At 35.2% G+C, this 21,084-nt stretch overlaps 1 long non-coding RNA gene across 1 annotated transcript; it reads right to left on the reverse strand.

Annotated features, from left to right (window-relative positions):
- Positions 1–355: 355 nt before the first annotated feature.
- Positions 356–14,936, reverse strand: LOC108368431 (uncharacterized). The gene is made up of 4 exons (XR_001848370.1): positions 14,863–14,936; positions 13,695–13,701; positions 7,355–7,358; positions 356–368 (listed from the first exon to the last, which is right to left on the reverse strand). It is a non-coding gene; the product is annotated as an uncharacterized LOC108368431 (long non-coding RNA).
- Positions 14,937–21,084: the final 6,148 nt, after the last annotated feature.

A 21,084-nucleotide genomic window follows, 5' to 3' on the forward strand; every position in this document is an offset into this window, starting at 1 on the left:
ATTGTAAAGAAAGGTGGGTAGATACCGCTCTGCATACAATTGTGAGGTGGATGGAGGAAGCCTTCACTCACAACGACTTGGTCGTAGAAGCCTTTCTCGATATCGAGGGGCTTTTAATAATGTTCTGCCGGGCGCAATAGTCAAGTCGCTAGATAAGCTTGGGGTTGAGGTCAGTCTCATTAGGCCCATCGAGAACTAGCTCCATGACAGAACAGTCATGGCCCTCTGGGGCAGCGCCTGCTTGCCTTGGGTCATCGTGGTAAACTAGCTACAAGTGGAGCTGGAGAAACATGGCTGACGGGTAATTGCCTATGCAGACGATGTTGCACTCCTTGTTGTATGAGCCCAACGGTACATTAACATGACTACTAACTGGGCTGCAAAAAGTGGCCTCGCTGTCAACCCCAGTAAGACACAACTGGTCTTGTTCACAAGAAAATACAAAATCCCCGCCGCTTTTATTCCCTCAGTTGGAGGTCTGCGCTTACAGTTATCTGACAGGGTCATGTACTTAGACAGGAAGTTGTCGTGGAGGCCAAACATCGAGGAAAGGGCAAGGAAGGCATCATTCGCTTTATATTTCAGTAGGAGAGCTATTGGTAAGAGATGGGGTATTTCGCCTAAGGTGTCTATTGGCTCTACGAGACCGCAGTCAAGCCAATTATGTTTTATGGCGCCCTTGTCTGGTGGAACTCACTGGAAAAGGCTACACTATCTAGGCAGCTGGAGCGTGTACAACGGTCTGCATTAATTGGTATCAGCGGGGCACTGCGGAACGCCCCCACATTAGCGCTGGACGTAACGCTGAACGTAGTGCTTGTTGACGTTGCAGGCAGAATCGTCGCGTCGCGAACGCCTATTAGACTCAGGGAAACCGATTGGTTAACCAATTTGGCGATAGGACACTCTAGAGTTCTAGGTGGCTTAGATTTCATCCCTAATCGTACGGATTACTGCGCCACCCATATGGATCCTAGGAGCTTCTTCTCTGTCGATTTTTATTCAAGGGAGGAGTGGGCCGGCGAGACTTCTGGAGGAGGGGGGAGGCGAACTTCTTTACGGATGGATCGAAACTGGACGGCAGGGTTGGTAGTGCGTTCTTTTGTCGAGAGCTCACCATCAGCACTAAGTTTAAGCTCCCGGACTTATGCAGTGTATTCCATGCGAAAGTAGGAGGCGGTGGATTCATTTCTAAGGAGCGTTATCACAGTCAGGGAGGTGAGCGTATATCCTGATAGTCAAGCGGCTATCAGGGCCTTGAGTTCGTTGGAGGTGCCCTCTAACTTGGTGTTAAGGAATGTCTGCTCTCTCTTTCGGTCGCGTCGGAATACTTTTACATTAAGCTTATTGGGGTCCCAGATCAACGCGACATTGAGGGGAACTGTGTGGCTGACGAACTGGGCATGGAAGGTACTCCTGAAATGTTATCACCGGATAAAGAGCGGCTGTGGCTTGGATAGATGGGCCTCATGCCAGCTCAGCGAGCGATGGACAAAATCACGACAAGCGTGATCGCAAGATCCTTTTAGCCGAGGGTGAACCGGGGGCCGTCGAGGGCATTCCTTACACTCACAAAGGCACAGCTCCCATTTCTGGTGGGGGTGTTAACGGGTCACTGTCCTATCGGTATTCACGCAGTAAGGCTAGAAATTATACCGGACACCTTACGTCGCAGTTGCCTGAAGGAGGACGAGGTGGAATCACCTCAACACTACCTTCTTAAGTGCTTAGCGTTTGCGAGGCTAAGGTTGAAGTACTTTGGCTCTTCCTTTCTAAATAGTTCCGAGGAGCTCTGGGGAATTGAGATTAGCCTAATTCGTAAGTACATAATCGGCTCGGAGCGTTCTATCGAGAAAGTTTAGGAGGCCTTACAAAATTGTGGTATCACAAAGGACAATCTACATTGTCTAAGTGAGTTCCGGTTACACATTTACCTTTAACTTTAGAGTACCTTTAATTTCGTTTTGATGCAATGATCGGATCTAAACTAAACTAAGAAGAGACCACCTATGTGGTACCACCTTTCGTTTAAAAGAAAAATTATAGAAATCGGTTAACGTGGGCCAAATATATCCGGAAACATACATAAAAAGTCGGTTAAAAACGAAATTGTTCACCAGGAGGCAGCACAAAGCCTTGCTCGTAGATCTACAAAAGGGAAGAAATATGCCATTATAAATGCTTTGCAGGGTCAAAGTTCACAGGAAATTGTTTCCCGTTAAAATCTTGTTAATGGCGACTTTAACGTAAATATTATGGTAAAGATGTTTTTAGTTTAGAAAATTTGGTAAACAATTCTCTGCGGGTCCTTTCATGAGATTAACCATTTTCGAGGAAATTGCTCTTAAATATTTGTAACCTGCGGTATGTATTAGTGTTATGGGCATGCCATGGATGGAATCCATACTTGAGGGTAGAGTAATTAGCACAGCCATATGCAGAGGATTTGTGAGAAAAGGAAAAACCAGAGATCGAAAATAACCCTCTCCACTTATTTTTCATAGTGTTTCTCACTGACACAAACATAAATCTCTCAAGCAAAGAATGTTTCTTGCCGTGCCAAATCTCTCTGTATGATCTTTTTGTGTTTTCTGCTGTGGGTTATTTATCAACTGCTTAAATTTCCAGTCCGCACAGACACTTTGGCAGGGACTTTTATCTTTAAGTGCCTTTGTTTTTGGGTTATTGAAAATATAAGTGGACGTGAGTAAGTCGAAGAAAAGCGACACAGAAGAAAGCGTGCACATTCATAATATGATACGCTGAAAATAAGCTATTTTATTATATTAAGAATTTTTTCGTACATATGTATATGTATACCAGTATAAATGGAATTAAATATTGGTATAGGTGCTATTATATTTAAGTATGTTTTGAGTTAGTTTGAGCCAAAAATTTTATAAAATCTAATACTTATTTTTTCTCTCCCAGCGATAAGTTTCCGAGACCAACAGCAACGGAAATTATTTTCAAATAACACTTTCCCACTGAGCAAGAGCACACATCTACAGAAAATAAATCACCTGTTCTCTGTTGTGGATTATTTTTTTCTTAATTAAATAGTAAGAGTTATTTTGGGACACTTTCAAAGTGGGCAGGGCAATTTTCGATTTCTGGAAAAAACCGTAGGCCCTGCTCTCGCTTGGTTCTAGGTGGTAAATGAATTTTTCAAATCGCAAAAGGAATAAACATTGTCGCCAATACCGACTATGTGACAATAATTTCCTCCTGAAAGTTCTTTAGATAAGTGAGGCAATGAAAAGAGCACTAGGTGCCATCTCTAAGTTGATTTGGGGTTAGCACCTTGAAAATAGAGTTGGTCTTCTGCAGAAGAAAAACCAAAGTTCCTGCCCTTTTTCTGCTGACAGCTGAAGTGAAATATCTTGGAAAAGAGAATGAAGAAGGGTATATTGTCTTACGCCACCTGCAAAAGGGATTTTCGAAAACTAGGTTTGAAGCCATACTGATATGGTCCAATCAGCGGATCAGCGGGATCTCCCTTCTTGTGAATTCCGCCAAGTATACTGATATTCCAATCTTCGGGCATGTGGTAAAGCTGGTACAAGCGACCTACCAGCTCTTCGCTGTCGGTTTTGATGAGCTCAGCCGTAAAACACTCTGATCCAGAGCCTTTGTTGTTTGTAACCCGCATTATTGCTGTTCTCAGCTCGTCTTGGTCGCCCCATCTGTGTCGCCATTCAAATGTGTTGAGTGGTCTTATCTACATATACCAAGTATACTCTATATGTCTGTATCTTCATCTTTGCAGGAGCTCGAAATGGTTAAAACCATTTGCAAGCCTTATTATTTGATAGCATTTTAGGGGCGCCAGAATCTCAAGCTCTTCGTACTCATGCCACTCTGCCTCTCTTTTCTTCCTCTTAAAAATATGTCTCTCTTCCCTTCTTTTTCGCAGCACCGCTCGATTTTCGTGCGTGTCACTATTGGCTGCAGGGTTGCTTGGTATGCACAAGGGGTATTTGATCGATCTAGGCAGCCATACGTCTATTTTTTTAAACATGTCGTAGGAACAAACAAAATACTACTTGCCACAGTTGAATAGTTGCGGAACAACAGGCAATCCCTACCCCGAACTTATGATGCCGCTTTGACGGAGTATCTCAGTCGGAACTTGTCAGTTTGTGATAGTGCACGTTTTATTTTACGACATTCATTGTGAAACAGTTGCGTTCAAAAGTGATTATTATTATTGTGGTCATTATACAATTAAAAATTATTATATAGTCTGAAGACACAGGTAAATCTACGTTTATTTTAAATTGTTTCGATTTAGTAAAATTTAATCTAAGTAATAATATCAGTAATCCGAAATATTATATTTTTTAGTGATTATTGTTTCATTACTTTGTAAACCGTAAACTTTTAGTTATACTTCCACGCATTTCCAGGTTACATTACTAGTTGCGTTCTATAGAATGGAGCTTTGATAGTATACCGCACAAAAATTAGCGTCCAATAGCTACCGATGAGCTTTTTATGACCAATAATTAATATATCTCTAAAAAAAAATTTTAGTATTTCCTTTGCTTTAGAGCAGAGGTTCCCAAACTTTTTTTCTCGTAGACCCCTTTAAAAAATTTACTGGTTTCGGTGGACCCCCTGCTGATACATTTCTAAATATTCCCAAAGCTCGTAAAAAAAATTAAATGTGAAAATTAGATCTAACAATGTAAATTTGCATCGCGGGTGAATTCAAAACCTAAACACAGAATGGCCAAATTAAAAGTAAAATATTTTCTTGTGTTCTGTTTATAAAAGTAATGTGATTATACAATTGTAGGCTTTAAAATATAGACCTCGTAAATACATCAAAATACTCTCTCGCTCGAAAGAGTTATATTTTTTAAGAGCACTGCGAGCGCTAGCTTTATTTACATTATCTTCACCAGTGTTGCCAGAACTTTTTGGACGAACCGGCTAAATTGGCAAATAAAACCGGCTAAAAACGGCTAAAATGTTTCAACTAAATTTCACATGTTTTATTTAAATAAATCACGAGTAAAAAGACTATTTCTTGGAGAGAAGTTACAAATTCGAGCCGGAAAAAATTTTGCCAGCAAGAATTTGCAATTAGGAAAAACATATGATTGTGGCACATGGTTGGATTTTTTGTCGACGATAATTTGAATAAACAAGTTCGTTAAATTTAAAAATTTACAAACTGGAGCGATTTTAAAATGAAAAATGTAAGTTAATACTTGTTTACTTAATTAATTTAGTTAATTCCAATGATTTGAAAGGTACTCGGCAAAAAAAAACTGTATTCTTAATCGGAATGCAATCTCAACCAGAGTCGATATAGTAAACCCGACAAAGAAATTGAAACGTATGTTGAAGAAAGTCGGACTGACAAGATATATACACGTAGATCCTGTTTTTTGCCCCTCTGAAAGAATTTTAAAAATTCTATACAAATTTCTTTTGTTTGAAATGCAACCGTGGACACTAGTTGGCAGAAAAACTTGCAAATTTGCGTTCGTACAGAAAATTGCAAGTTTCTCTACATGAGAGAGAATTTGGGAGCATTTTTTCTTACTATCTGATATTTTGAGTGATAATTCTCGCTGGATTTTCGACGAACAAACCTATTGTCTTCCCTACAAGGCCTTTTCAGACTGACCGATTCTCAATACACTCAAATAGAAACCAATACACACAAAAAACGCTGTAAAAATTTCCCTTCAATTTTAAGGCAGTAAAACAACGACCTTAAGTTAACATCAACCGAGGCCATATGTTGACAAGGGATGCAAAATCACAGTTACACAAAAGAACTGGTCAGATTTTTCAGAAATCCCTTCTGATGTAAAATATGATGCCAAAAGACTGCATATCTCCCATTTAGATGACCGGCAGATGTCTCGTAGGATTCCCAGAGAGTTTTGCTTTACACATAAATTTGTGCTCTTTTATTTTCATTTTGATTCACTTCAGTGTTGGTTCCTTTAATTCAAGTTGGCATTCGGGTTTTGGAATTTAAATAAATTCTCAGCAAAAAATTTTGTTTAAAGAAATACATATGGGCAAATCTAAAAAATAGGTACACTCTCCAAACAAAAAAAATTAATTTTTAAATTCGTGAGCACGCCTATGTTTTATATATCATTTTATTCGTATTCTCTCAATAAATCGAGATTTAGACGAGGAATAAACATGAAATAGAAAACAAAAGAATAAGCTGGGTTCAAATTACGTCGTCCAAGTTGTAAACTTTGAGCAAAGATTTTGAAAGTTGAACTCACTTAATTGGGACGTTCTAAATTGAATGGCATCCCCCGTTTTACCAGATTGGCTCCGGTTTTCGAGATAACGGTATTTGAAAATTTTATTAAAGTTTAGCTATTATATAAATAACTCCCTCAGTTTTGAAGTTATTTTAATAAAATTTTGCACATGACGGTTTTTAATATTACCTTAATTATTTTTTAAAATTATCGAAATCGGTGCACTTTAACGTATAGCTCCAATACAACTGATTACTCAGATATGTGTTTTTGCGCTATAACTCTAACTTCATACCTGAATAATAAAATGTATGCGTGCTATATGTTAAAGTGAACCTATAACAAATTTTTACCTGCTTAATTGGAGGAGTTATAAAGCAAAACAACGTCTCTGGACAATCAGTTGGGAGCTAGATTTTAGAGTGAACCGATTTCGATGATATAGTGAAGGAAATATTAAAATACAGGCGTGTGCAAAATTTTAGTAACATCTCTTCAAAACTGAGGGAGTTTTTTTATAAAATAGTTCATATTTAAGCAAAGTTTCAAGTACCGCTATCTCCAAAAGTGGAGACAATCGGGAAAAACTGGGGACGCCATTGAATTTAAAAGGCTCCAATTAAGTAGGACCAACTATCAGAACCTTTGTCGAAAAAAATTGATTTGATACCACGCTCGAAATATTCTGACTACAAGAAGGAGCATAATTAAAAGTACTCAATCAAGGTTTTTACACACTTCTAGAGAACATTTTTTTGAAGCATTTTACAGGTATATGCAACTATATAAGGACTAGTAGTTATACAAATATCTAGATCGTTTCGACTCATTTTCCAAATGTGCCTTCAATTAAGATATTTTTGGAATCAAAATTACGCTCAAGATTGCAGAATATTTTATCTTTAAAAGTTGGTTTATTCTGAAAGCACAGCTCTTGCTCAGGTATCAGATCGTTCGCAATTGTTTGTAGAATACAATACATACTTAAAAAGTTCTTAAAATTAAATGCTTCAAAAACTATGCGCGATAAACCGAAAATTTAGAAAATTGTGAAATGTGGAGTTACAGACTTTGAGTTACTTGCCATTTCGTAATTTTTTAATGCACACTTTTCTTATCTACTACATATAAAATCTACACATAAGTGCTAAATGCCCATTAAATTTCAAATCAGAATATGGTGTGCTTCAAAAGTTATGACATAATTAATTTTGCCCCTCTTAAAAATTACATAAAAAATTCACTTGTTTTCACTATTTTTTTAAATTTAAACACCTATAATTCAAAAGTTATGCAGCAAATTGATCCACATTTTTGTTGAGGCTTCAAGTATACGTCAAGGAATTATATCCAAAAGCAACCAGCTTGATATAGTTTCCAACAGTCAAAATAAAGCTAAATAACACCAAGGTTACCTGTTTTTTAGATTTTCCCATATGTGTACATAGTGCTTGAAAATATCAATTTTTCCCTTACCTTAAACCTTTGGGAGTGGGCAAAAATTATGTTTTGTAATTTAGGCAGAATTGACTATCTGGGAACACCATATCTACATGTAATATTTATTCTGTTTGTTGGCGCTATATCCAAACACAAACGCATCTTAAGTGTCTTAACAGTGAAACAATTTCTTATTTTCTAAGTTTGCGAATAAAACTTCACACTTAAAATTAAGACATTTATAACAAACATTTTATGAAGAAAATCCCTTCTTCGTTTAAAATAAAAATAAGCGAAATCGGCCCAATTTCATACAACCCTGACTGACATGAAAATTTTCTCCACGATAAGACTAGTGGCCATCTCTAACAGATTTTGGGTCGCTTAGTCAAAAATGGAAACATATATACATACTTGAAATTTAAGAAAACAAGGCAAATAGCAAAATCGGCTAAAAACGGCTAATCTTTTTCTGCAAAACGGCTAACAAATCGGCTGCCGGCTAAATCGAAATTTCTCCGGCTGTTTGCTATCGCAACCGGCTAAATCTAGCCGGAAAACGGCTAAAATGGCAACACTGATCTTCACCATAAACTCATCAAGTGTTCGGCTCACTCTTGACTTTGGACGTGGAGTATATGTAAAATAGTTTATTAGTGTTAATGGCATCATTTTTGCTTTTAGCGCTCCGAGTTTTAAAGTGAGGTGAAAAATATTTATCACATTTTTGAAACACAAAACTTAAAACATCAAAACGGCTAAGCTTTTTACGCCAAACTTTTAATTCAGAAACTGACAATAGAGAAAAGAACGAGTTTAAAAAAATCTATGACAAATAACCACGCAAACAAGAAACACAAAAAGTGTTCCACCGTCTCATCTTCTTCAAGGCAAGATGGGCAAATGTACTTGTCATTTACGACTATCACAGTCAGGTGTTTGTGCCACTTGAAGTAACCAGTCAACAGTCCAGCAAGTTGTCTGCAGTGTCGTCTGCTCAGTGAGAGCAAAAAATTAGATAGACCTTGTGAGATTGCAGGCAACATAAGTTTTGCCCACCTGCATCCCCTCGATGCCTCTCAGTCATTTCTGAGTTTCTGATGGTGGCTTCGATTGCCCAAGGTGAGAGTGCTAAAACTGGTTGCGGACCGAGGAATGCTTGGTCTGAGCCAAATCTGGCGAAATTATCAGATGTCTCATAACTAGGTACTCCAGAGTGACCAGGTTCCCAGAGTAAAACAACCTCGTTATGTTCACCATCATATTTTAGTCGGAACTTGCATTGCCGAACAACATAGTTTGGAAATACTTAAATAGAGGGCTGGTCAATGCCTTAAGTGCAGCTTAGTTGTCACTGCAGTCACGTAAACTCCTTTCCCTCCACCTATGTTCCACCACGTAATCCATGGCTAGGGTTGCCAACATATTCTAAGATATTTATAGTACTTTTTCAAAAAAAATTTTAAAAATATAGTACAATTTAAATAAATATAGCATTTTATTTAAAAGAAAAAGTAAAAACGATTTTTAACTGATGGGAAATAAAATTATTTTAAGGAAATTTGTTAATTCTTTCTCAGTTATGTTACCTTTTTTGGTTATAACCTCTTTTGATTATAAACTCACAATGACCTTTTACTTTAAAGAATATTTTTTAATATTGTTATTTCAGAATAAGGGTCAACCATTTTAATACACATTTTTTCGTGCAAATTACTGAAATATATTTATATTTATCATTGAAGAAATATAGTATTTTTGCGTACTATATTTTTTTCCAACATTATACAGTACGCCGATCGGAAAAATACTACAATTTTATATATTATAGTACGGTTGGCAACCCTATCCATGGTTTTGAGTTTTGCAATNGGGAACCAAAAAAAAAAAAAAATGTACGTGTATCGGCATTTTGGCTGGTCCCCATTAACTTCGATGAAGAGACCCCAAATCCTGACACAGAGTCAGTTTTGGAGACATCAGTGAAGATTCGACAACGTGTGAGTCCGCGCTCAGTGCAGATATTAAACAAGCATTCAGTCTCGGAGAACTCAACATTAACGTTAAAGGTAATGGTGGCGTATTTCCAGTGACTTTGAAAAGACGCAAGTACTCAGCTCTCTGCCTGCAGAAATTTTCGACTCGCCCCACTCATTANCAGTGCATCAAGAGCACTTTACATTAAAGTTAAATAAATAGGCTATCAAGCAACCATTTTGGTTATTTACATCGAAGCCAGATAAGTCTTCGTGGACCCCCATTTACAACTCATGGACCCCCATATTTTTTTCACGTCACCGTGGACCCCCTCCGAGTTTTCCGCGGACCACTGGGGGTACACCTGGGCCACTTTGGCAATCACTACTTTAGAGTCACCAACTGGTTCCTGCTATAGAGAAGTAACTCGAAAATATTTATATGATTAGATGCATCGACGAAATTCTGGGACTTTTGAGAATAAAATAGAGTTTCTTCAAAATGATATATTATCATCTGACACCTTCTCCGATGAACAAATAAGAGATATAAAGCACAAATTTTCACAACTAAAAGCACAGTTTATACAAAGGTGGATAAAAGCCCGTGGAAAAGAAGAAGTTTTTTTGAAAAGTAACGTAACATGGCTACAAGGAACATTTTCAATTCCCAAAGGTATGCAACAGCTGCGATCTGGTCGTGTTGAACAGGTTACTCCTAAGCTCTGATCCACTCATTAGTAGTTTCAGGCCAAAGCCAAAAAAAAGCAACCAAACCCTTTTCAAAGGTAGAAATCGATATGTTGCTTCCAGCTGAACCAACTAAAGATGACACGAAGTCTGGAGAGTGTTCAGAAGAGGAAGAATGGTCCGATGAAGAATCTCGGCACTCATCATCATCATAAAGTAGTTTTTAACCGACTTCCAAAAAAGGAGGAGGTTATCAGTTCGTTGGGATATTGTATTTTTATTTTTTTTTTATGTATGTTACCGCATAACTTTGGACCACGTCAACCGATTTCCAATTTTGCATCGGAAAGGTAGTGTCTCAGAGGTGGTCCCACACTAATCTGGTTAAGATCCGATCAGTGGATCATGAGATATATATATATATATATCTATTTTTTTTTATATGAGAATTGAAGTCGATTTTTTTTGCCAAAAATTACTTGTTTAGTTTAGAATTTAATTACACATTTATTATCCATTGCATTACAAGATAAAATTGGTTATTTCCATAATTTTCTTTGTAACTTATAGCTCAAGGAAGTCCATACGCATTTTAACAATAAAAACAGATTTTTGAGCAACATTATAAGAAAAATTTTCTGTTATTCCCTTAATTAAAGTTCAATATCATTTTTAAACAGGTGGTCACCCTGTCACAGGTTATCTAGAAATTAAGCCTTTCAAAACCATTTCAATTGATACCCATATTGTAGTTATTCAGTTAACTTAACTATATCGAGCCCTAACCGCCAAAATAAGGTAAGCGACATTTTTTTCAAAATTTTCTTTATGATGCAGAAATATTCCTAGAGCATCTTGATACATTTCTGCATCAAAAAGAAAATTTTGAAAAAATGTCGCTTACGTTATTTTGGCGGTTAGGGCTCGATATTTAAGTTTTTACCAGGTGGCAACTCTTTGCATGTGCTAACCTATATATATATATCGCCGAGACGAACACGTATGTAGGTATGCGTGTTTCTACAATCGGACCACGGCAACATAGAGTCTATCGGTGACAAACTTTAACCAACTTTATTTTCGTTGCTTTGGAGGAATAATTGTACGTCCTCCACCTATATTTACTTGATTTTAAACATTTACAATTCTAAACATCGTAACACGTCTTTTCTACACATTTTGAAATAAAATTTTCATACAAATAATTTTGGCCGCCTAAATCGGCTAAATACCCCTATGTGGTATGGTGCGAATTACTTTGCAGCAACTTTGTGACACTCTTCGTCATACCAGCTATTTCTGCTTCGTTGTTAATAACGAACAACCTCTTCCGCAGCGATACTAAGTGGTTAGGATATGAATTCCCAATGCTCAAATATGTCCGGGCAAGGAGGAGTTGCTCCGTTAAACAGGATTGAGAACTGGTTGCGAAATTTCTCGGCCGTACGTTGTGACTGCAACTTTGCGACGTTGAACTTTTGTCGCATTGCCTAACTGTCGTTTTTTATTGAAGAAACTCATCCGGACCTTAGCTGCAAAGAGGTAGTAATCCGATTCGATGTTGACTCGTCAGATGGGGCGCAAGTCAAGAAATTCATCAGCCTCTCTCCGTTGTCAGATGTGTTCGCATGATGTCAGTCGCGTATTTCTCTGTGGCATCCCCCAGTTGGATAACTAGATGTACGTTCCTCTAGATCCTTGTTTTGTTTGTCGGGGAGACATTAATTTGGCAATATCGTTGGGACGATGGACTGCTGGAGTATGTATATTATCATTTTCCGAACGCAGGTTCTTTTTTGATAATTATGCTTTGCATGTCTACGTATTTTATTGGAATTTGAGAAAGTTGTGCCACAAGATCAAAGCCATTCGCTAAAACTCTATCAAAACGCACCGAACTGTAATCAATAACTCTCACCTGTTGTACTCATACTGACACGTAAATATGTAAGCACTATATTTTTTACCCTACAAAAATTGCGACTACTCCATGCATGCATATAAAGAGTACTCCCTAAAGGTCAAGGAGTACTCCAAATTTAACCAAAATGCATATAAAAAATGTGATCCAATTAACATTGTGATGTCCTAGGGCAGGACCATATACTCCAGCTCTGCGTTACATCAGAGTGGCACAAAACTCCTCCAACATGTTAAAAATGTCATTGTTGAAATTGTACATGTTTGTATTCTGCACTTCACAGATGCTCTTTCATTGTTCGGATGCACAAAACAAAAATTTTTATACCCGAGCGCACTTGTGCACAAGGGTATTATAACTTTGTTCANGTCTGTCCGTCCGTCCGTCCGTCCGTCTGTGCACACGATAACTCGAGTAAAAATTGAGCTATCTTAACTAAACTTGGTACGTGTACTTCTTTCGGGCGTAGGACGGATGGTATTGAAAATGGGAAAAATCGGACAATAACCACGCCTACCTCCCATATAACGGTAATTTTCAGAAATACGAAAACTGCGATAAATTAGTAACTACTGAAGATTATTCACTCAAAATTGATTTTACAATAATTTTTAGACGAAAAATAAGAATTGTATAAATTTTTGGCAAATGGGCGTAGCCACGCCCACTTATGGTTACATGTGTATATCTTGGCAACCGCTAAACCGATTTCTTCCAAACTTGGCGCAGTTATTGGCCTTGGTACAGGATACCAAACGGCCGAAAATTTTCAAAATCGGACAATAACCACGCCCACATCCCATATAACCTGAAAGACGCTTATGATCAAATTTTGGAAAATGGGCGTGGCACCGCCCACTTATGATCACATATATGTATATCGGTAACCGTTCTACCAATTTGTACCAAACTCGGTGTGGTTATTGTGCTTGCCACATAAAAGCAAAACGTTGAAAATTATGGAAATCGGACTAGAATTACGGCCGCTTTTTATATAACGGTAAATTTCAGAAATGCTTGAAACTGCAATATTTCGAAATTTAAGGACGCTAATTTACTCAAAATTGATACACCCCGGCTAACCATGTAGCGGTAGGTTTCGGAAAGGTGAAAAAACATTTATTTAATATTTGCGCCGGGTATTTAATGTTCGGCTCCGCCCGAACCTAGACTTTCTTACTTGCTTTTATTATTTTTATTATTTTATTATGGCACGCACCGGCAAGATTCGAACCAGGACCTTCTGGAAGTTAGCAAATAACAGCGAGAATTTCTGCACACTAAGCTACAGCGCTCTGTAGCTTTATTGTCAAATGTTCAACTTAAATAAATTCTGTTCGTCGTTTGATTTTGTTCTTCACTTCACAGATGCTTTTTCGTATTAACAAAAACCAAAAACAAAAAATAAAAATAAAACATTACATGTTGTCTCTACACGTTTAGCTGCAGCCAGACATACAAATGTGTTTTAAAATGTTCAACTTGAATCACATTTCTTTAAGACACGAGTTGGTCCGCTACAGCATGACAGAGGAGCACTTTGTAAGTACTCCTATATGCCTGCCACAAATAGACTATATGGTCCCACGATTTTTGCGGGGTATATGTAAGCACATACATGCATATATGGGTGAATAGGTACATGTATATGCTTGTATTATACGCTGATGTGGGCGGGATTTCCTGCTCTACAAAGGCTCTAATAAGTTTGTAGATATGTATGCCTCTTCATCATATGCTCTCATCGCATTGCTGTAATTTCTGAGAAAAATTTATTGAACCAAACATTTTCCTTGACTAATACAATTCTGTTAGCGCTCTAGGCTTTACAGGCTTTGCGATTAGTTTTTTATTTGAAAACTTCCGATTTGTTTAAATTTCTGTTGGTTTGTTTTGCGTTTAATTGGGAAAGGCCTCTGATGGAATTATATTTCTAATTTATTGTGTACATATGTAGGTAGGTATGTATGTATGTATACTTTTTGACTTGTGGGGGACTACCCGCCCACATTTCAAACTACAGACGGAATATCGTCTATGCCCCAATATGCTGCTATTCTTTGTTCGACCATAACTCTAAACAACGGTTGTTTTTGGAAGCTACCAGCGTTTGATGTAAAAAATTCTTGGAAGTGTCTATTTTGATTATACATTTTTTTATATTTATGTTGCATCAATTATTCCATAATTTCGTTTATATTTTATGAGGTGTAAAATTCGATAGGCGAACAAAGTGTTTATTGCTTCGATATACGATATTAATTTTTTCTAGTGATTTCGCTTGTTTTTACAACGTTTAACGCGCATACATACACACCAGGGATGCCGATCCCGGTGTTTTTGAGGTCCCGAATTTGCTTGATTTAATTCCGGGATCACGAAAATTTTAAAATATATCGAGTTGATAGTAAGAACTTGTAAATGAATTTGAAGTATGATTTTTGCAAAATGCCGTTTTGACTACAATTAACGAAAAGCTTGAAACTGTACTTTTAAAATTGCAGCCATAGCGTCGCTAATGTTAACGAAAGAGAAAGTTTTAAGGATAAGTTACATAATTTTTTAAATCAATCTATGTAATTTATATGACGCACATGGGAGTATTTATGCAGAAAACCCGATCAAAAGTAAGATTTACCAATTGTTGCAAAAGTCCAGCAAAAGATGCTATTCCTAAAGCTAAATAACTGATATATTGAATGGTACCCATGAAAACTTCCTCCGCTGCTTTTCCTTTGCCATATGTCAACCTGAAAATAGTCAGTGATGTGATAGTCTTTTTTCTACACGCTTTCAGTCGTTCTACTTGTTTCTTAGTTAATTGTGTTTTAGTGAAGACTTATTTCAAGAAAAAACCTTTTGAACATGTAAGAGGAAGGCCATTTTTAACATTTAAGACTAAATTTAAGTAAATTTTTTTTAATATGGCCTTTTTATATTTTTGTTGAATAATATTTTTAAATGTTGGTATTTTTTTTACTTGTCAAGCTTTGTCAAAGTTTGGTTCCTTGAAATATATGTAACTACATTTAACTTTCAGCAATTAAACCAAAAAAAAATTCCTCCCATTTGCTCCATTTTGATCTTCGAAGAACGAAACACGATGAGTCGTAATATTGTAATTTCGGATTTTATTTACAGAAATATTCAATGAACAGTTATAAGGAGAGTTGCATTGTGAACAGGTATAAGCCTGACCTTTAATTTGGTAAAAATTATGTAACGATTGAATACTATTTGTCAAAGATCTATGAATGGCCTTGAACCATCGCTAGATTTTTTCCTGCTTTTTTCTTCATCTGCAAAAATAACTTAAAAATATAATCAAACGAATGCCGAAAAGGGTATTCGAGAGTCAACAGCTTTCATCGAAACTGGGTACCCAAATTTATTGAGCTGCATACCTTTTAATTTTATACTCCTCGAGAGATCCTTTGAAGGACTATGAAACTGGACAATAATGATCTCTAATCGGCTTCGGCGAGAACGATTGAGCCCTTAGATCTACTTACCGCATTCATTTTTTATACCCGGACGCACTTGTGCACAAGGGTATATACCTTTGTTCACATAAGGGTTGTTTGTAACAGGCAAAACGAATCGAGATAGATATATACAAATGTATACATAAATGATCAGAATGAAAAGAGAAATCGATTAAGCGGTGACTGTCCGTCCGTCTGTGCACACGATAACTTGATTAAAAATTGAGATATCTTAACGAAACTTCGTACATGTACTTCTTTCGAGCGTCGGACGGATGATATTGAAAATGGACAAAATCGGACAATAACCACGCCCACATCCCATATAACGGTACTTTAGATAAATACGAAATCTTCGCTAAATCAGTAAATACTGAAGCTAATTTATTCAAAATTGATGCTTGCAACAATTCTTTAACAAGAAATACGTTTATGATAGATTTTGGAAAATGGGCGTGGCTACGCCCACTTATGATGACATATATGTATCTCTTGTACTAAACTCGTTACTGTTATTTTGTTTGCCACATTAAAGAAAAATGTTGAAAATTATTGAAATCGGACTAAACTTACGGCCACTTTTCACATAACGGTAAATTTCAGAAATGCTTGAATCGTCTATATTTCGAAATTTAAGGACACAAATTTACTCAAAATTGATACTAACAACAAACCCTTGAAAATAAGTAACGTTATTTGGAATTTTGGAAAATGGGCGTGATACCGCCCACATATGACCATATATGTATGTAAGTTTATCTCATTATTTCTAACTGAACGTTCTATCGAAAATGTTTAAAATATGGGTAAAACCGTCCCTGCTTACCATGTAGCGGTATTTTTCGGAAAGGTGAAAAACATATATGTAAAACTTGCGCCGGTTATTTAATGTTCGGCTCCGCCCGAACTTAGACTTTCCTACTTGTTATTTTTAAGTTATTTATTTAATTGAAATCGAAAAAATATCAAAACTTTAGTAACGAAAATTTTTGCACAATTCGCAGTTATTCGAAATAAAGAGCTGGTCCAAAAGTATGAAGTGCATATCCGAACTCGTCGACCTAAATATGTTCTAGCAGAATAATTTCGTTCCTGTTTTTTTCTGAAAAAAATATATAAAAAAAGTCCCATATAATTAATATAAGAAGACGTTAATCATTTCCGTCTTAAAATAAACGTCCCGCGAGACGAAAAAAAATAAAATTCCACGATAGTTATTAAAATAATCGTCCCGCGAGACGAGAAAAGTAAAAATCACTTAAGATTATTAGGCGAAGATGAAACATTTTTAGTTTAACGATTTTCGTCTCAGGAGACGAAAATAACTTTTCTATTTTTCAATAATAATTATCCAAATTATTTAATTTCAATTCTTATAATCGTTATGGTCTCTGATTTCATGCAATTTTTTACCAAGGTGCGTTCATGTAGGAATGCGGATAAACTGATAAATTTAAGGACCCCTACTATGTGGAGCATTAAATACTACCCATGACGTTGTGTTTTTTCCACATGGCATTTTTAAAATGGCATAAATTTTTTGTCATTTCGTTTCTAGGCAGAAATTCGGTTTAGGAATTTATAAAGTGTCTGTTCAATGATCATGTGTATGTCTCAGTATAGAAGAACCTTATCTCACATTATTTTTTCAAATAACTCTAGACATTGAAACCCTTATGAACAATGTAAATATACATATATGAGTAGTCCACTTGCAAACAGCGTAATGTGATTTTGTGATAGAACGCCTTAAATTTGAAAAAAAAACGACTACGACAACAAGTAACATTTAAATTGAATCTTTTTTATTATTACCTGTAAATTTGGATAAATAACAGCCTTATAAAATTGTAACATAACATAACATGACATAAAATAACATTAACAGTCTATACGACCTAAAGCAGTTTTCTAAGTTCATCAGAAGATGTATAGTTTTGAGAGTTTATAAATAAGTGTGGTAGCGACTTTTGGAAGAAGAGTTTGATTCTATTTAATTCAGAATATAAAAATATTTTGCACTGTGTTGTTAGTGGACATGAAACTACTATAAATACTGGTACGTAATCCTCCCAAAACTAAAAATAGAAAAAATTTTACATAGCGCATTTTGCAAGTGGACTACTCATATGTATGTTTCAAGACCCTACCCCCTAATTTTATTCGCTTTTATGAGAAATATTATTGCCTTATTTTATAGATTTTATAAAGGTCTTTGTCAATTTAGGTCAGAAAATACGATTTTGTAGGTTTATGTGTTTTTGAATGACTATTTTTGATTCGAATTCAAAGATTGAATATGATCTATGAAGAGGAAGAGGCCTTTGAAATGGTATATAATAATCTATTGTCGGACTTGGCTTGTTTGGATTTTTTATCGGGTAAAATAAAAAAAAACATATATCTCTTAATTTTTTAAATTTTGACCATCGATAATTTCCACAATTTCAAAATATGTAGTAATATCTAAAATTAAATCTATTTTTATATAAACTGATAGCTAATTAAGCCAGCAATATTTTGTTCAATTTTGGCTATTTTTCTTTTGTTTAATTAATGTTTATTATTTTTCCATAAAAGTCTAGCTCCTTGTATAACAAACGCCACATAAATCCAGATTTCAAACTTTGTGCAAAAATTATGAAAAATCAGATTTTTTAGAATCTTTTTGAGTAAGCAGTTTAATAGCCCATTAAATTGTTGGGTAATAGTATGCAAGTCTTAAGCTGCTAAAAAAATGGCGTTGATTTGTAATATTTTTTTTCTGACTTCATGACGCATTTTTATAATTTGACAATTTTCTTTGTATGAAAAAAAAATTGTAATGCAGTCAGAAAAAAATTATTAAAAATCAAAGCGATTTTTTTAGCAGCTTAAGACTTGCGCATTATTACCCTAGAATTTAATGGGTTATTAAACTGCATACACAAAATACTCTAAAAAATCTGAATAAAAAGTTGAAAACTTTGCAGATTTTTCATAATTCTTGCACAAAGTTTGAAATTTGGATTTATATGGCGTTTGTTATATAATGAGCTAGACTTAATGTAAGAATAATAAACATTAAATAAACGAAAGCAAAATATTGCTTGCTTAATTAGCTGATCGCAAGTGTAAATCGACAGGTCGCGACCTCTAAATGACGTTTAAAAAATCTATAAAAATAGGCAATAATATTTCTCATAAAAACGAATTTATGTAGGGGGTAGGGTCTGGAAATTCCAAAAAAAAAATCGATGGGCACCGTTATGTATATACAATTAAAGTTTGGTCAGATCTTGTTTCTTTATAAAAATTAAGTAAAATCTTGGGAAATAGATTTATCTTTCGACGATTCCTTCCTGCATCGATCATTTATATTTGGATTCGAATCGATTCAAAAATCAATGTTTTTCTTATGATCTGGCATCTATAGTATTATGTTGACCTGGCAGTCACAGGCACGTCCATTTCCACCATTGACGCATTATTCAAAATACCTCTGTAATAACTATGTACATTCTTGGGCCACGAGAAGCGGTCAATTGAAATTAGATGGCTGCGTACTCTACTGGACATGACAATTAACTAGCAAATAAAAGTCGAAAATCTCGTGCACTTTTAAAATAAGTTTCAGCAGTGACGAGACTAAAACTACCGCTATCGCAAGACCACCTTGACCTTTTTTCGTGACCTTTCCTAAAACAAATATACATATTCAATTAATTTTGCTTTGCTGCACATTTAAGACACACACATACCACAAAATGCCCATCAGAGGCATTATTTTTAACATTTATATGGACACTGCTCCGATAGATGCATTCAAAATACTTGCACATTTCCCTACAATTACCTAATTTTACAAGCTTTTATTTATTTTGTTCATCTCGCAAAACAACGAAAATGGCTATCAATTTATCTAGTAACATAGATAATTAGACACCATTCGTTAAAAATTTCGCTTGCAGTAATTTTTACGTGGTAAGTGCTCCTCCATTATTTGGTTTCATAGGGATTCGGATACCTTCCTCATGGAAGTAGTAAAGAAAATTCGCTTAAGTGCCTTTTTCGGTTAAGTGCACAAGTTTTTCGTGCAAAGAAGGGTATGCAGCTAAGCAGAATATACTGTATATGGTTTATATTAACGTAATGCACTAAATTATAACTAATGTTAGTTTCAGAAACAGTTCAAATTAGGGAACAGTTCAAATTAATAGGGTATCCGGTAGATATCCGGAATACGGCTTATCCGGCCGTTTTTCAGTTCTCCGACTATCCGACGGGATACTATCTAAAATCCGGCCGGATTTCCGGATTTCGATTATATGTAGAAGATTCTTTTCAAAAATCTAGTTCAGAAATTATTTTTTATTTTGTATTTTTATGATCCAATTTTTAATCCATTTGTAATTAAAGTAAACAATTTGATTATTTTTAATTATGAAAAGAAGCATTTCCGAATTATTGGACAAAAATCTATTTCTATTTGCAACATAAATGCTACCCGATACACTAAACTCACTTTTTGAGTTTACTGAGGAAGGCGGTAGGGATTAAACGATACGAGTAAATACACGTACTCTGCAGTGAAATCCCAAAGTAGTCAGGAAAAATACTACAGAAACCGAACTAGTTCGAAAATGACGAGACTTGTACCAAGTACAAAGCGATATATTCATGCCCTATTTTATTTGACTCCGACAGTTTAATACAATAAAGTACACAAAATATTATAACTTTTATTTGAGTATATTGTAAAACATTAAATCGAGTATGTATTCAATTATACAAGACCTGTTAAATAATGATTAATATTCATAATGATTATCAATTAAAGCATGTTTTTTGGATAACCGTTCAATGATTAAATACCGATATTAGCAACTTTTTATTGATTAATTATTAATTACTTAAAAAAATGTAAATTAATTCATTAATTTTAATTACATCATTATTTTGTTATTTTTGATCGTTTTCAATTATTTTTGACTTTTTTTAATTACACGATAAATATAATTATTTCATTAATTTCATTCTCAATCAACAAGCCAAACTATAGACAAAAATTAAGAATATTTAATAACTGCTTGAATTATTTATTTATTTTTTTTTTTATCCAAATCTCAAGTTTTCAACATTAGTTATTTCTGTTTTCTAAAAATAATTGTGGAGAACTTTAATTAATTTTTCCTCATGTATATTAATTTATTTTGTGCATTATTTTTTAACTAAGAACCGAATAAGATTTAATTTCAGTATTAAATAAGTTATTAGTAGAAATATATTTTTAAAACAAACTTTCTAAGTATGAACCAAATCGAACATAAATACCACCTAGCGGACTA

This window comes from Rhagoletis zephyria, unplaced genomic scaffold (genome assembly GCF_001687245.7).
Source record: "Rhagoletis zephyria isolate East Lansing unplaced genomic scaffold, Rhagoletis_zephyria_1.1 Rzeph_scaffold_00051, whole genome shotgun sequence".
Taxonomy (NCBI): domain Eukaryota; kingdom Metazoa; phylum Arthropoda; class Insecta; order Diptera; family Tephritidae; genus Rhagoletis; species Rhagoletis zephyria.